The following is an 18,527-nucleotide window of genomic DNA, read 5'->3' as shown; positions in this document are numbered from 1 at the left end:
AAACTAGTCAGCTCTTTGACCAAGATCCTCAAAACAAGGAGCAACTCGTTGATCAACCCGAGATTTCTTCATGTTTACAATCCTTCATAGAGGATCCTTACAATCAAGAGATGGTGGAAAAATTCTTTAAATCTAATCCTAATGGGCTTGTAGCTCAACGCATCACTCAAGGGGCGTGTTTGCCCCTAGATTTTGACTGATTTCTTCTTGACAAGCCACCATAGGGTGACCTCATGAACCAATCCATTCTTGATGCTCTTCTTTATCCGCCACCTATGACTTCTATGACAACAGCTTCCATACCTCTAATTTTTTTCCCCTTAACACTTCTAATCCACCTATCTCTCAGCATCCTAGATCATCCACACCTCTCCACAATTCCTTCAATTACATCAACAATAGCCTACCACCTATCATATCATGACCTCAAAACAAATCTCAACCTCATGCTTCTTCTTATCAATACATTGGCAATGGTACCCCATCCATGTCCACCCAAATCCCAAGGTCTAACAGAGGTCACTACATTCCTTATGTCCAAAATCAGCAACCTGATCTCATGAAAGAAATTCAGGACATGAAGGACCTCATAAAGAATTTCAAATATGGGACTAATAAGAGACCTTACAGTTTCAAAGAATTATGTCCTTGTCCATATGATCCTTCCATTTTGGTCACCCCATACCCTCTTGGTTTCAAAATGCCTAAGTTTGAAAAGTACAAAGGAAAGGGTGACCCAAGAGACCACGTTCATGAATTTTATATCCTTTGTCAGGAGGTCTCTTATAGTGATGTTTACCTTAGAAGACTTTTCCCTAAAAAATTTAGTGGAGATTCCCTCGCTTGGCTCTCCGCCCTACCCCATGGCTCCATCAAATCATTTACAGACCTAAAGAGAAATTTGTGTCCCACTATCTGTATAACATTGAGAATAATGCTTCTATGACAAACCTATGCAACGCAAAGCAGAGGCCCGAAGAAACCTTTTCAAATTTCCTCCAAAGGTGGAAGAATCTCATCAAAAAATTCCCTTGGGATAACTAGAGTCATACCAAATTGAGTTTTTTCAATGTAACCCGGTACCTGAATGTCTTGTCCCTTGAATTGTCAATGCTTGGACACATTTGAGAAAATCACTAAAAAAGCTTTAGCCTTAGAGAAAGTCATCTTAGAGGAAGGAACATTGAAACCTTATCAAAAATCCAATCAAGGTTCTTCCACGTATAATGATAAACCCAAGTATTGGTCCAAAAACAAAAATATCATCAATGATGGAGTCACTGATGCCAAGTGTGTTTAGATTGTGACCATCCCTTCCAAATCCACCACCACAAATAATCTATTAAACACTCAACCTAACCCCCAAAATCAATCCCAACCTCGCAACAATGTCTGCATCCAAGGTCAACCTTCCTGCTCCAACAATCAAACCCAACATAGTACACTCCACGTGTCGAACCCATTGAGGTCATCTTCCAGAAGCTTGTCAAGGTTGGCATTGTTTTCTTCCCAATAACTCACCCTTTTGATGCAAATCAACCAAAACCCTGCTAGTATAATGAGAATGAGTATTGTGAATACCATCGTGTCAATGGTCATGATACACACAAGTTTATGAAACTCAAGAATTACATTCAAGACCTAATTAACAAGGGTGATATTGAGTTTGCAACTGCTAAGCTTGGTAATTCAAATGAAAAAATCAAGATGTACCAAGATCCCTTTCCCAAGCATGGTAAGGATAAAGCCTCATCATCTCATGAAGTCCACTATGACTACACCAACTACATTTCTGGCTTCAACTTCTTGGTAGGTCACATAGAGCCTACAGTTACACACATCAACAACATCACAATCCAAGGAGTTGATCTTCCTCCTACTTCTCACAGACCCAAGGTAACTATTCAAGGTTCCCCTCCAGTCAACTCCCCCAAGCTAAGATAGTCATTCAAGGCACCTCACCTTCCACATCACATTCTCATAATGGTTGAAATGTCACCACTCGCAGAGGGAGAGAAACCATTCACAAAGCTACTCCCCCTCCTCCACAAGCTTCCAAGTCATCTACTCACCACTATGATATCCTTGATCGTCTCGGTAAGATGCCTGCATAGATCTCCATCTTAGAACTCTTCATGACTTCACATGTTCATAAAGAGATCCTTGAGAAAGCCCTTTTGGAATCTCGTGCCTTGAATAACATAAAATGCAGCCCAATTCCAATCCGTCAATGGAAACCTTGCTACATAGCACCATCTCATTTTCACATCCAAGGACGCCCCATTTGTAGACCCATCCCATAACAATGCCATTCACATCGAGGCTATTGTTCAAAAGCATAAAATCAAGAGGGTTCTTATAGATGATGGATTTGACCTAAATATTTGTACATATACATTTATTAAACAATTGGGTATCTCTGAAGACTTGGTTGATACATCTAGTACTATCATAATAAAGGCCTATAAAGATGCTGAAATGGTCCCCAAAGGCACCATAACATTGACCCTTCAAATGGGCCTTGCAACAGTGGAAACTACATGTCAAGTCTTGGACCTTGATCTCCCATACAAGATTCTCCTCGGCCGCCCATGGATCCACTCCATTAAAATTGTTCCATCTACTTACCACCAATGCCTTAAGTTCCCCTACAATGATAGAGAGATCACCATCTCGGTTGATCCACAACCCCTCCAATATTGCAAGCTCCTTGAAGGGAAACATCCTTATCATTGTCCACTCAATACACCCACTCTACCACCCCCATCCTATCCATCAAATATCACATCTACCTCATCCCAACCCAAGCTCAAGGTCAAGATAATAGATAATGGCTATGGAGAGTACACACTTCAAAATTATCTCTATGTGGGTCAACTCCCCCTCTCCTAAGTCATATGGCAAACGTAAGGAAATCAAGACTCAAAAGAAGCCCACCATGAAATGCAAAAAGACCACCTTTCAATAGTGGGGCATTCTTTATGAAGAGATCTTGGAAATTGATGTCACTTCTTGGTTGTACGAAGAAGAAGATGAAGCACTAGAAAATATCCCCAAATAGATGTATCCTAAAGCATCTACTATTGTAGACAAGATGGGCTATAAAGGACATGGTCTTGGACCACAAGAGCAAGGAAGAAAAGCACCCATCTCGTCAATTTCCTACAAGAATAATAGGGGATTGGGTTACTCACTAGTGCCTAAGGTCACTATCAATGGTGCTCTGACAATACCTTCTTCTGAAATCGAAGACTCCAACGAAGAGGAATTCTGCAAAGTGCCTTTTAAATACCTTGATGATCTATTTGACGATGCCCACCTTAACACCATCACCCCAATCACCCCTTCCACCACATTAGAAATTCAACTCATCCACCCTGAACTTATTGATTAGGACTAACAAGGACCACCCATTCTTGACATTTGTGCTGATGAAAATGCCCTTTTGGCATTACTTACTATGCAAGACCTTGAAGTTCACACATCTGTGAATGGAATCCACCTCAATAGGGAGGCATACTTTGGTAGTCAAGTCAGCTCCCTTAGTCCCTTGGTGAAGATCTCCTTGAGGTACCTTCAGACTAGGAAAAAGTAAAAATAAAGGATGCATCTTCTAGTGAAAACCTAGATTAGGCACTAGAAGATGAGGGACTTGATTTCCCTACCATGGTTCCTCCACATCAAGAGAAATCACCTTTGCTAATCGAAGAAACAAACACTATCAACATGGGAACAAATGATAATCCAAAGAATGTGCTCATTTCCAAGTCTCTTACAGATTAGGAGAAACAAAATTTCATGACCTTCCTTAAAGAGACTCAAGTAAACTTCACCTGGTCTTACGCTGACATGTTAGGCCTTGATCCAGATTTGGTAGTACATAATCTTGTTGTCAGACCAAATGCTAAGCCAATCAAACAAAATCTGTGAAAGATGCATCCACAAGTTACCCTCTAGTTCAAAGTAGAAATATAGAAGATGTTAAATGTTGGATTCATCAAAGCCATTGATTATCCTGAGTGGGTTTCAAACATTGTACATGTTGGAAATCCTACTAGGGCATAAGGATTTACATAGACTTTAGAGACCTCAATAAAGCATGTCTGAAATATGACTTCCCATTGGCAAACATAGACATGATTGTGGACCTCACAACTAGAGATGAGGTGCTTTCTTTAATGGACGGTTTCTCCAAATACAATCAGATCAAGATTGTTGAAGAAGACCAACACAAGACAACATTTACTACTCCCTGGGGCACATTTTGCTATCAGGTCATGCCCTTTGGATTAAAGAATATAGGAGCAACTTATTAGAGAAAAATGACAACCATCTTTTATTACCTATTGAAAAACATTATGGAAGATTGTGTGGATGACCTCCTAGGCAACTCTAAAACATGAGAAGAGCATATTCATGTCTTAAGGAAAATCTTTGAAATATTGGAGAAATACAAATTACAACTCAACCTTAAGAAGCGTGTGTTTGGGGTCACATTGGGAAATTTGTTAGGATTCATAGTCTCTCACAAAGGAATGGAAGTGGAGACATCCAAATTTAAGGAAATAATGGAAATTTCCTCCTCCTAAGACACTCGGACAACTTATTAGTCTCCAAGGAAAGCTCCAGTCTATTCGTCGGTTCATTGCACAACTTGTAGATAAATGTCATCCATTCACACATCTCTTGCACAAGTATACTAAGTTTAAGTGGGATTTCTTATGTTAGAAGGCCTTTAATAAACTAAAAAAATATTTGGTTTCCCCTCCAGTTTTGATGCTGCCTAATCCAGGATAACCCCTCCTCTTATACATATCAACAACAATAGTGGCACTAGGGGCATTACTTGCACAAACTAGTGACAAAGGAAAATAACATACAATATATTACATCAGTCATACTCTTGTGGGATACAAAATCAATTATACTCCCAGAGAAAGAAATCGCCTTGTAGTGGTCTTCAACACTAAAAAACTCTATCACTACATGCTTAACAACAAGACTAAACTCATAGCAATGAGTGATCCTCTCAAATACTTGTTGTCTAAGGCTACCTTCACAGAACACAACAAAATGGGTCATGCTACTAAATGAGTTCAACATGGAGTACATGGACAAAAAATTAATAAAAGGATAGATTATAGCCAATCAATTGGATGATGCTCCACTTCAAGGTGATCACCCCCTCACCACATAATTTATCGATGATTCCATCATGATTGTCACCATATCAACACAATGGCAGTTAAGTTATACTTTGATGGTTCTTGTACACAACATGGATCTGGGGCAGGTATATCAATTTCTGATTACACCTCAAGGAGATTGCATTCCTAGGTCCTACAATATAACCTTTGCATGTACAAACAACATAGTGGAGTATGAAGCTCTAATCAGTGGACTCCATTTGGCTATTCAATGGAAGATCACAAAATTGCAAGTTTATTGAGATTCCCAACTTGTCAGAAAGCAAGTTAATGATGACTATCAAACAAAGGATGACAAGCTACTCCCTTATCACCACATGGTGGAAGACTTCAAGAAATATTTCACCTTCATTTAGTTTGAACAAGTTCCTAGGACAAACAATAGAGTTGTTGATGCAATGGATACAATTGGTTCCCTCCTATAGATGCTCGCAAACAGTCAGAAATGTGAGTTCCCGGTTGAGCATCTTTTAGTACTAGCATATGATGTCATCAAATCACAAATGGTATGCGCCCTTGTTGGTTATGATTCCCCATGGTACCAAGAAACCTTCACCTATCTTTGAGACAACATCATTCCCCCTCACCTCACTAAAACCCAACAACAAACATTCATCCATTTATCCACTCGCTACACTATCCCGAGTCATACCCTATTTCGAAGGCACTTCGATGGAAACCTCCTATTTTTTTCAAACAAAGAGGAGGACGAATGATAAACACGTGAAGTGAATGAAGGTATTTGTGGATAACACTCAAGTGACCTTACTTTGGCTAAGAAGCTCTTGCATACTGGATACTACTAGCCCACAATGGAAGAAGATGCTTTTCATTATTTGAAGAAATGTATCCCTTTTCAAAAGCTTGGTAACAAGATTCATGTGCCTTCTCAGGATCTACATTCATTTATCACACCTTGGCCCTTTTATCATTGGGGGCTCGATCTCATAGGAAAAATCCATCCCGCCTCATCCAATGGTTGTAAATTCATAATAACCACTACTAAATATTTCACCAAGTGGGTAGAAGCCGTACCACTCACCTTCACCACTGGCAAACAAATTTCCAAGTTTATCCTGAATCACCTAATCTACCACTATGGAATCCCTATAGTTATTGTTACAGACAATGGCAAACCTTTCAAAAAACAAGACTTCAAATATTTGTGCCAGAAGTTCACCATCCAACATTTATTTTCCACCCCATACTACCTGCAAGGTAATGGTCAAGTTGAGGCTTCAAATGAAACCCTTATCAAGATCCTTAAGAAAATAGTTAATGAAGTTGGTCATGATTTGCACTTGCAACTCCATCCCACCCTTTGGGCCTACCGCACAAGCATTCATACCCCATAGGAGATGGGGATACTCCCTAGTCTTTGGTTTTGAAGTCATCCTCCCTCTTGAGATTGAGATCCCATCACTTAGAGTATCATTGTAGAACATCCTTCCTGATGAAGAATACAGAGTGGCCAGATTGCAAGAACTAGAACTGTTAGATCAAAGGCATCTCGAGGCCTTAAATCACCTTCAAGTATATTAGAATCACCTACAGATAAGCTACAAAAAAAAAGTAAGGACTCGAGAATTCCACATTGGTGACCTTGTCCTTACGGAAAATCAAAGGAATCTTCGAGATCATGAGAAGAAAGGCAAGTTTGAGCCTAATTTTCTTGGACCCTATGTTATTACTTCAATGTACAGATTAGGAGCTTATCAGTTTTCTACACCTGAAGGAGACTCTCTGGAAGAGCCCATGAATATCATGCATCTGAAGAGATTTGACACCTAGTCTTCAGAGGTTACCAAATTTTCAAAAATCAGAAAAAGATCAAAACATTTAAAAAACATTAAAAATACAAAAAAAAAATGAAAAAGAAAAAAAAGAAAAAAAAATCAATCCGTCCATCAATGAAAACCACTTTATGGAATTATGGGCAAGTACCTTGGTGAAAAACTGATTCTAGGAATCAAGGTAAATAAGTCAAATCCACTGTCTCTTTGGACATTCACCCCCCTACTTGCATTACCTCCCGCCCTCTTTCTTGGCATCCATATTTTTGTAATGTAAGCCATTAATTAGCCTCCTCTTTCCCCTCACCCTACATCCATATTTCTTTAGTCATGTAAGCCATTAATTTGCCACTTAGCCCATCAATTCACTCCCCTCATTTGTGCAAGTTTCTTCCCTCTTGATCATTCCCATCCTTTTCCTCGCACTTCCCTTTTCCCTAATGAGATGATGAGCTTTCGTCCAAGTTGTGAATAAGGATCATCCCATCACACTGAGTTTTCCCCTACTTTTTGAGCTTATCTCATTAAGCTAAGCTTTTTCTTGAATTGTGTGACACCCAAGCATCCATCCATATTGTGCTAATAAAATCTCTGTAATCAGATTCTATATTTATATCCACATGCACCTCCATCTACTCTATTTCCTAAAACAATCCCATCAGTCCCTTTGCCCATCAAACTGTATCCTTCCCATATCTGGTACATTATCATAATCCCAGTCCTACTCTTGGCAAGAGACATCAGTTGGCCATTTGTATGTCATTTGCATCAATTGGTCTTTTGCTTTGATTTGCATCTTTGTGTCCTATGACTACTCCTATCTAGGGCTTCCATGATCATTCTATTACCTGGTATCTCTTGGGTTGGTGTATACTTGGGCAATTTTTTTTTTGTATGGCCCATTTGAGGGTTTCTCTTGCACAAACCTACAGTCCCACATTTATATCATCATGATGTTTACGATCCTATGTGCATTGAGATACCTATTGTTTGAGAGTCTAGTCCACACCTTGGATCTTCACAACATCTTGATTCCTATAATCAATGGTGTGGATCATCCTTGGCAATATCAAACTAGGTTTTCTCTCCACATCTACGCAACAACAAATCAATCATTCCCCATGCATTTCATTTCCATCATTCCCCATTTTGGAGACTTCAATTTTATCATCCTCTCTCCTCTTTCTTCTATCTAGTCTTGTATCATTCTATTATGGTTGACTCATTACAAAAATATTGTTCATTTGCATCCAATTGCATTTTAATATACATATAGGTTGTCATTGCATTCATCTTTTGCATTCTAATTGCATTAGGTCCTTTCATTTTCATTATCATTTAGTTACATTTTTCATTATCTTTATCAATTAGTTACATTTTTCATTATCTTTATCATTTAGTTGCATTTTTCATTATTATCACTTAGTTGCATTCTCATTTTCATTATCATTTAGTTGCATTCGTCATCATCTTTTATTACCGTTAATCTTGTAACTACATTATAATCATGTCCATTTAGATAATCATTGTCATTTAGTTTCATATTACATTTGCATTAGAAATCATGTGTGCGTTCATTATATTTCATTTTATATCATATAAAATCATTTTTGCATAACATTGTAAATCTTGCATACATTTTCATTCCACATCATAATAGATATAGACATTCCATTTCACAATTTCATTCATTAGGTATCTATCTCATAAATGCATACTCATATATATCATACATCAATTCATCCTATCATAGTCATTTAAATACCATCCTACATACATCATAGGTTAGACATAATCATGATATGTCATATAATCACATACATCACATAAATATCTTGCATCCATCTTGCATCCACATCACATTAAAAACATAGTATATAAACTTGTGCATACATATCATATAGGCATACATCCTGCATCATAAAACATGTTAGGTAATCATCATCATCATCATAATCATAAATCATAAAATCATGAATAAGAAATAAGTAGTCCATAATAAAGTCCATATATGCATCACCACCAAAATATCGACTCACATATATATCAAAAATAATGTGTCCAATCATAATACAATGATACATCCCTGAAGGGTCAAAATGTCACATACATGCATACATGCGAGCACAGACACACACACACACACATCCTTGGTTGCAACACCTCTTGGGGGATCTGCTAGTGGAGGTCTCAGGGTTCTCATCCCCACTAACTCCCTTGAGGTTTGAGTTTGTGTTTGTCTAGACTGGGTCTTCTCAAGAAAACTAGGAGCTTTGATCATCTAGAATTGCTCTCTCATATAAGCTCCTGTAATAATGAGCCTCCTTGAGAGACCTTTCTGATGTGTTGTGTGCATCCATGGACTATAAAAAGAGTCAATATCTAACCTAGATCAAGGGCTCACCTGGCCATGTCTCTCTCCCCCTGTAGTCTAACGACATCTTCCTCTACCCTAGCCATCTTGTCCCTCAATGCCTCCAACTCGTTCTCCTTCCTCTCCATCTCCTCCCCCATCTACCTCATCTAAGCAGTGGCTCCCCCACCCTTACCTACATCCAGTAACTTAGAGATCATATATGCCACTTTCCTGTATCTATCCTTCTCGGTTATAGTGGCCTCAAGGTCTCTCCTCAGTGCATCCCCCTTTGTCCTGACCCAGTCCAGATCTCCTTATAAACTATTAGCCCTAACCCTCTCCTACTAAACCCTCCTCCTCTCCTTTGCTAGCTGATTCTCCAGGCTCTGTGCCCAATCCCTCTAAGTGTCTCTCTCCAAAATGTCCTTGTTCAAAATAGCCCAAGAAACATGTCCCTTTATCTTATCTACCCTCTCTTGTCCTCTCCCCACCTTTGTATCTATAGGCTCCGCCCCTCCTCTTGGTGGTCCCTGCACCTGTGGATCTAGCCCTATATATCATGCTAGAGCTTGTACCTATGTTGATTCCCATGCCTAACTGGCACTGCCTCTGCTACCCATACTGGTCCTCTCCCTCCTCTCCCGGGCATATTTAGCCTACCCCTAACTCCTCTTGTTGCTCCTCTCTCCCTCTTCATTGACTACCTCATCCAACAAGGGTGCTATCTCATCCAACTCCAAAATCTATAGTACTATGAAATGAACTAGCCTATGGGCCCTCCAGCATGCAGCGTAGGCCCTCATACATCTTGGGTCATCTATCTCTAGCCTCTTCTTCCAAACCATTATCTCTGCACCTGTCCCACTGAGGCACACTGCAAAGGGACCAATGGTGTCTCCCAATATGGTTGTCTCCCTAGTAATTTGTGGGTGGGTTCCCTCCTCACCCACTATATCTTGCCTCCCAAAACTATCGTATGACCCTACGAGGGAGATACTAATCAATGATGTGCACGGTTCTCCTAAAAAAACCAACATTGGCTCTAAACCCATGCAAGAAAAATGTTGAGAGGCCATTGCTTGCAGTCTCTGTAAGGGCACCATGTAAACTCCATAAGCTCATCAAATATGCACCTCCAAAACCAAATGGCACTGATGCATGTATAATAGAGAATCCCCTTGTATCGGTCCACATAAGGGTACTTGATGTTGCGTTCCTGTTGTTACTACTTTTCAAATTGCCATTAGTTTCTATATTCAAAGTCATACTATATATTCTAGTCGGTAAACATTACCGAATCATGCAGTCGGTACACACAAAGAAGTTGGTATGAACAATCCAGTCGATTATAGAAGGAAAACAGTCACAGAGCCCAGTATACACCGATCTGTCTACCAAGTGTTATTTCATGTCTACTGAGTAGTAAAGATAATACACCGAGTGAAACGTGTTACCAGATTCATTGAACCTGGACACACATATGAAAATGTGTTACAAGATCGAGGCACATAGAACCGTTATCGCATTGGAAATTGCACATATAGATTTTGTATAATTTTGAGGTCATCTAACCAATGAAATATTTTGCATGGTTATTTATTCCAGAAATCATGTTTGTAAGATCAAAGCAATGAATCAGATCACCGACATAAGAATTCTATTTATACAGCATGAATTTAGGGTTAGATACATGTGTAAATGAGGAGAAATGTGTGTGCATATGTGTATGAAGCAAGACTTATGTGATACATGAGAAATCACAGAGTATTATGACTGTTACAGAGACACAAAGGTCACCGAGAAGGTTATTAGACAACAGTCAAAGAATAGAGTAAACAAAAGGGTTTACCAAGTTACTTTATGAGTTACCGAGGTATGCTATAGGCAAGGTAATCTTATTTTGAGCAAATAGAATCTGCTACAACATTTCAGATGTAAAGTTGCAGATATTTGTAAAGTCTTATTGTAATATTTTGAAGTTGTAAGAGAAACCTTTAACAGGGTAAAAGACTCTAATCAAGTCTATAAATTGTAAATCCTCTAACCAGGTGGAACATTTATATAAAGTGTTGTAAAATCCTTTAGCAAGGTAGATCTAATAGATCTTGTTACTCCTAACAAGGTAAGCTATCAGAAATAGCTAAATATGTAGCTCTAACCGAGCACTCTTTATTATTGCAGTAGTGAAGTTGTGGGTACCATCCCCACCGTAGTTTTTCTCTCTAACCAATAGTTTCTACGTAACCAAAATATATGTGTTATGGAGTGAATCATGTATGATTGTTACTTATTTGTTTTAGCTTTATGTTATGTTACAACCGTTTTTGGTTTATGCATAACAGTAAAGATATTGTTGATAAAAGGATTTGAAGTACTGATTCACCCCTCCCCTCTCAGTACATTAGCTTTCCATATTGGGCCTAACAATTGGTATCAGAGCTTGAATCTTGGAAAAGGGTTTAACTGCCTAAAGAGAAAGATCTTATCAATGGAAGGCTACAAACAATCTCGGAGGATTGTGTATCTGCAAGAAGAATTGGATCATGCTAATCAAGTGATTGCAGACATGCAAAAGCAAGTGCAAAAATCTTTGAAAGTGAGAAGAAGATTATCTGATGATTTGCAGGACTCTCAAGAGTTAGTGGAACAAATTGAGACATCATCTGAGAACAGTATGTCTGAAGAGACTGAAGAAATGATTGGACAATTGAAAGAAAAGAACAAAGCACTGGCTGATCAACTAAAAGCAATGAAAAGAGAAAATGAACATTTTAGTACACAGATGACTGAAAATCTTGATGCATTGAGGACAACTGAGGACAAAGTAAGAGATCTAGAAAGAGAGAAACAACAACTTGAAGCTTTATTATCTGATAAGGATGATGAAATCATAAGGTTGACTGGGATTCAACAAAATATGACAGATCAACTAGGTTATGCACATCATGAAGCAAATCTGAAAGATGATGAGAATCAAGCATTGAAACTTGAAGTATCAAAGTTGAGCAATGAACTTGAAATAGAGAAGAAATCCAAGGAAACACTGAAGAAGAGTTATGAAGCATCAAAGATGTTGGATGAGCAACTGAATACAAGATGACCCTACAAAGAAGGAGGACTCGGTTACAAAGGAAAAGACTCTACCGAGAAGGGAATCTGCACTACCAAGAAAGGAGAATCATCAAAACAAGCTGGAAAAAGGAATAACATGAAAAGGAAGAAGCCTATTTGCAACTATTGTGGAAATCAAGGTCATATTGCCAACATGTGTCAAATCAGAAAAGGTAAGCAACCAAATGCCACTAAGACCAATGGTTATTGTTACAATTGCAATAAATATGGTCACACGTCTAATCAATGTAGGACAAAGTCTGTTAACAATTATCAGAAGGCAAAATTCAAAGGGTTTTGTAAAAACTGCAATAGATATGGACATAGTACCGAGAAGTGTTGGTTTAAGCAAAAGAACCACATGTGGTTTGCACACCGAGCAAATACTAGAGGTTACCGAACTCACATAGATCCTTACCGACAATATTCTGCAGTACCATGGGATTACAATACAAGGATATGGTGTGAATGTTGTGGAAGATATGGACATATAAGTGCCAACTGCTTTATAAGGTTTGGAATGAACAACCGAAGATCATGGAGAAATCCTGGTATGGCATGTTTTCATTGTCACAAAGTTGGACACTTGGCTGGAGATTGCAGAGATCAACCTAGAGAAGACACTGAGGAAATAAAAGAGAAATTAAAGATGATTTGGAGAAAGAAGGAAATTGTGTCAAATAAAGAAAGCACCTTACCTACCGAGTTAGGTGCTCCCACTCCAAATTAATCGGTAAAGGTATGAAGGGACTGCATTCTCACAAGGTTAAATCTTAAACAACTCCTGTTTTAGTATGTACTGAATTCAAAATCTGCATAGTAAGATGTAGTAGTAAGTTTGAAATTCTATCAAAGTCTTTTGGAGCACTTTACAGGAAATCTGTCAAGTCGGTGAATTCAGGAAGCCTGTCAAGTCAGTATATGAAGGAAATTTGGTTACTCGGTTAAAGTGAAAAAAGGGAAAGAAATTTAAGTGAATCGAGTGCATTTAATGTCTTTGACCTAACTTGCACGGAGCCCAAATAAGGTATTTTTGAGTACTTAAAGTTTTTTTTTGCGGTCATTTTTCATTCACCAAGTTTTCGAGAAGCAGAGCAGAACGAATCAAGGCGATCAAACCATCTTCAAAGCAAAATCTAAGGTATTTACATCGAATCTCATCGCATTGCTAGGCTGGTTTACCGAACTCATTAAGTTGTTATTATCTGTTGAGTGTGAAGCGTCTGCCATTTGTTACGTTCTCAAACCCTAAGGTTCCTGTGTCAATATTTATCTGAAATCAAAATGGCAGCTAAGATCCAAGACCCCATTGTTGTCAAGAATGTAGAGAAGCCCTCACTTAAATACTCTTTGATTCCCAAAATTGCATCTGAACCGGATGACAAAACTACTTTTTCACTCATCCCAGATCAAGTCTTGTTAGTTGAGGAGTGAGATTCTTCACAAAATGTCGTGTTGAAGAACTCGGTCATGTCGAGATCAAAGATGCATATGATGAATTGTGCATAGATGGTAACATGGATAGCAAGTATGAGCACATCAAAATCAAGGGATTGACTGAAGCCCTAACCTATCACCATGTGCTCAAAGCCCAGTGGGTCAAGTTTGTACTAAGCCAAGTGCATGATGATTTCATGTGGCTACAAGAGCAACTGTTTAAGATCACAAAAGAAATCATTCATCTGATCACCGGTTATCCTATCTATGATCATGCTTGAGCACAGAAAATGATATCATAGAAGGAATTGATCAGTTTGACTGGAGTAGAATCTTATTACAGAGGTCTGAAGTTGAACAATGTCACTGATCCTGAACTCAAATTTGCCATTAGAGTAATTGGTTACTGTTTCTTCCAATCGGCAAGGGAAAACAGTGTACCCTGTGTAGCATTGGACTTAGCATACAAAATTATTAAGAAAGGCATGAAAATTGACTTGTCTGAAGTATTGTTGAAGAACTTGTTTGAAAATCTGAACACAATCAGGAAGCCGAAGAAGAACAACTCGGAAAATACTCTAAAATTTGGATCACTACTTGTATGTATGTTTTTCTACTTTGAGAAGTTTTTTCCAATAGTCGGTAAATTTGTTTGGGAACTACACCGACCAATCACCCATCAGATCAATGACTTCATCAAGAAGTTAGGTGATAACTTTAATGATATAATGGATGATTACTTCAACAAGTTCCAAGAGAAAATGCATAACAGGTACCGGATTATGTTTTGAGGTCGACACCGATTATTGTTATATGAATGCTATTGAATTGAGGACTCAATCTTTGCCACCAATGGGTTACGAGGTTGATTTTGATATCACACAACAACAAATTGATGCCTATCTATCATTGCCAAGGCATACTACCGAGCTGAGGTATGGAACCTATGAAGAGGTGAAGGAAAAAGTAAAAATGAGCATTGTAGTACCTAAGGCTACAAGAAAAGCCACAAAGATGATTAAGACATTAACTGAGAAATTCAGAGAAGAGTCTTCCTCCACACCTGTCAAAGGTGTTCTAGCCATCACCGAAGAGGAGACAGAAGCCTAAGAAGCATCCATAACACTTAGCACCGAATTGCCTAAGGGAAAAGTGTTGAAGAGAAAGAAATAGGACACTCCAATGGTCCTACCAGCAAAGAGACCTAACACAAGGGCATTTGCTGCATCACCGAGTAAGAAACAAAAGATTGTTACCGTTCCTAAGGTAACTAGGACTTACAAGAAATCTACTTGGAGACTCATTTTGCCAAAAGAGTTGAGTGATACCGAATCTGAAGATGCAAATAAATTTCAGATTGTGAAAAGCAAGAAGGTAGATGTACATAGTGTAGAAATTTTTTGTAAAAATCTGAAGGAATATGGTGGATTTGGTGGATTCAGATTTGTCAAATATGAATCCAGATCTACTGATGAAAAGAGGCAAATTGAAGAAGCTATCATTTGCACACTTCTAAAATTCCAAGTGGTCCCATTAGAAGTATGTAATTCTATTCCTAGGGAATTATATGCACATATTGAAACCAGATGGCAATATGCTCTAGACTCGGAGAAACAAATCAGAGAAAGAAGTCTGGTGCATCTCTTTCCTGATATGTTGGTTGATGAAATAAAAGAACATCTGACAAACAGCCAAACACAATTTAGAGTAAAACAAAAGGCCTTGAAATTGATGAATGGCATGTATATAGAAGTGGATAAGGAAACAAAAGAGTAATGGAAGGACATCTTTCGAAGAAAGAATGCTGGTGAACAATCTATAGTGGAAATAGTCGATGTCACCGAGCAAGACCCTGCTAACACCATTCAAATAGATGAAGATATCATGGATGCAGAGGCACCTGAACAAGAAATGATAGAAGGCAATGCTTATGCTAAACTTGTCTCCAGTGAATTTGTTTTGGAACAAGTTCAGCCTTACCCACCGATCAATCAACCTGCTACAACTGAAGCTCCTCAGGATACAGATGAAGGCACCGAAGGTCAAAAGTCTACAGTAGAAGGTACTCCACAAGAAAAAACCTCTCAAGCACCTTCTAGCACAGAAAATGTTACAGCTGAGACACCAAGCACCGAGACACCGAAGGACACTACCGAGGCTAAAGAAACCAACCAAAGTGTTGCCTCTACCAAGCAACCTACCGAGGGTCCTCAAGCCTCTCAAGCTATTGTAGTGGTTCACCCAGTGAAAGGTAAAGAAAAGAAGTTGAACAAGCATAGTTTCAAAATTGATTTATCAAAACCAATAGTGTTGCCCAATGTAGACATCTCCAAATTGAAAGGGCAAGCACTTACTAAATTCGGTGAACTATGTAAAGCTAAGGCCAAACAGGAGAAGCAACTGGCCATACAAAAGAATAATAAAGTACTTCAGAAGGTAAAGACCTTACTATCAGATATGCTACCTTCAGCTACAGTATCAACCGATGCAGCCATCAATATTCAATTGGATGAACTCCTAAATCAGATTGAGACATATGGAGTAGATGCATCCAAATACTTCAGCAAACTCAAAGACAAGGAGCTAACTGCTAAAATGATAGAGGAAGTACATAAATCCATTGCTATTGGCAAGGTAAAACTTGTCAAATTTATTGCTGAGTTGTCCCCTCAACTCAAGCACATTCTTTCATTATTTTAGAAACTCTACACATTTTCTTTATTTCTTAAGGACATTAAGATTAAAACAGAAGCAATTGAGAAAGAGATCACCGATCTCTCAAATAAATTGACCCCCAAGCCCAATTCAGTTCAAAATTTTTATACTAAGCTACAACAGCTCATGGCTCAACAATTAGAACTGAGGAATGAAGAACACAAGATCAGGATGGACATAATGACACTTCAAACATTATTCCTTCCTCATCTTTCATTCGTTCAAGAACAGCTAAACTGAGCCACTTACCTCTCTACTACACAAGAGGGAAGCACTTTAGATGGCTTAATTTCATTATTGGCTTATATTAATGCACATAATTCTTTAATGGATAGTGTAAAAGATGCACTCTCTGTCGCTCTCACCGAAGCCAAGACAAAGTACAAATCCATTTTTGATCAGTTGCCACCTCCAAATGGTAACTAAATTTTGATGTTTGTCAAAAAAGGGGGAATATATCTATCATCACAGAGTATATCATCAGTTTATATAGCATCAAAGTACACCGGGAGAGTGTATAGTATTCAAAGTATCAAACAACTGGAGTGTAGTATACAGGGGGAGTATACCGAGCAGAATGAGCAGAATAAGTAGAGTATCCAAGAGCAGTGAACAGAGGAAAGAATAGTGATTACAAAGTATTGATCACCGAGCACACATAATCAGAGTTTTGTACAACATATTGATAAGGGGAGTATATTTGATTATACTATTTCATTGACTAATGTATATACTGTATGTTTAGTCAAATTTTGTAAAGTATACAGATTTTTTTTTGAGTAATGACTTTGAAAGTAGTTTTTGTCAAACATCTCAACTAATGTCAAAAGGGGAGATTGTTACTAATCAAATTGCCATTAGTTTCTATATTCAAAGTCATTAGATATATTCTAGTCGGTAAACATTACCGAATCATGTAGTCGGTACACACAGAGAAGTCGGTATGAACAGTCCAGTCGGTTACAGAAGGAAAACAGTCACAGAGCCGAGTATACACTGATCTGTCTACCAAGTATTATTTCATGTCTACCGTGCAGTAAAGATAATACACTGAGTTGATATACACCGAGTGAAACATGTTACCAGATTCATTGAACCCGGACACACATATGAAAATGTGTTACAAGATCGAGGCACATAGAATCGTTATCGCATTAGAAATTGCACATATAGATTTTGTATAATTTTGAGGTCATCTAACCAATGAAATATTTTGCATGGTTATTTATTCTAGAAATCATGTTTGTAAGATCGAAGTAATGAATCAGATCACCGACATAAGCAGTCTATTTATACAGCATGAATTTAGGGTTAGATACATGTGTAAATGAGAAATGTGTGTGCATATGTGTATGAAGCAAGACTTATGTGATACATGAGAAATGACAGAGTATTATGATTGTTACAGAGACACAGAGGTCACCGAGAAGGTTATCAGAGAACAGTCAAAGAACAGAGTAAACATAAGGGTTTACCAAGTTACTTTATGAGTTACCGAGGTATGCTATAGGCAAGGTAATCTTATTTTGAGCACATAGAATCTGCTATAGCATTTCAGATGTAAAGTTGCAGATATTTGTAAAGTCTTATTGTAATATTTTGAAGTTGTAAGAGAAACCTTTAACAGGGTAAAAGACTCTAATCAAGTCTATAAATTGTAAATCCTCTAACCAGGTGCAACATTTATATAAAGTGTTGTAAAATCCTTTAGCAAGGTAGATCTAACAGATCTTGTTACTCCTAACAGGGTAAGCTATCAGAAATAGCTAAATATGTAGCTCTAATCGAGCACTCTTTATTATTGCAGTAGTGAAGTTGTGGGTGCCATCCCCACCACAGTTTTTATCTCTAACCAAGAGTTTCTGCGTAACCAAAATATATGTGTTATGGAGTGAATCATGTATGATT

Source organism: Cryptomeria japonica, chromosome 3 (assembly GCF_030272615.1).
Source record: "Cryptomeria japonica chromosome 3, Sugi_1.0, whole genome shotgun sequence".
Taxonomy (NCBI): Eukaryota; Viridiplantae; Streptophyta; class Pinopsida; order Cupressales; family Cupressaceae; genus Cryptomeria; species Cryptomeria japonica.
Note: the sequence above shows the minus strand (reverse complement) of the source record.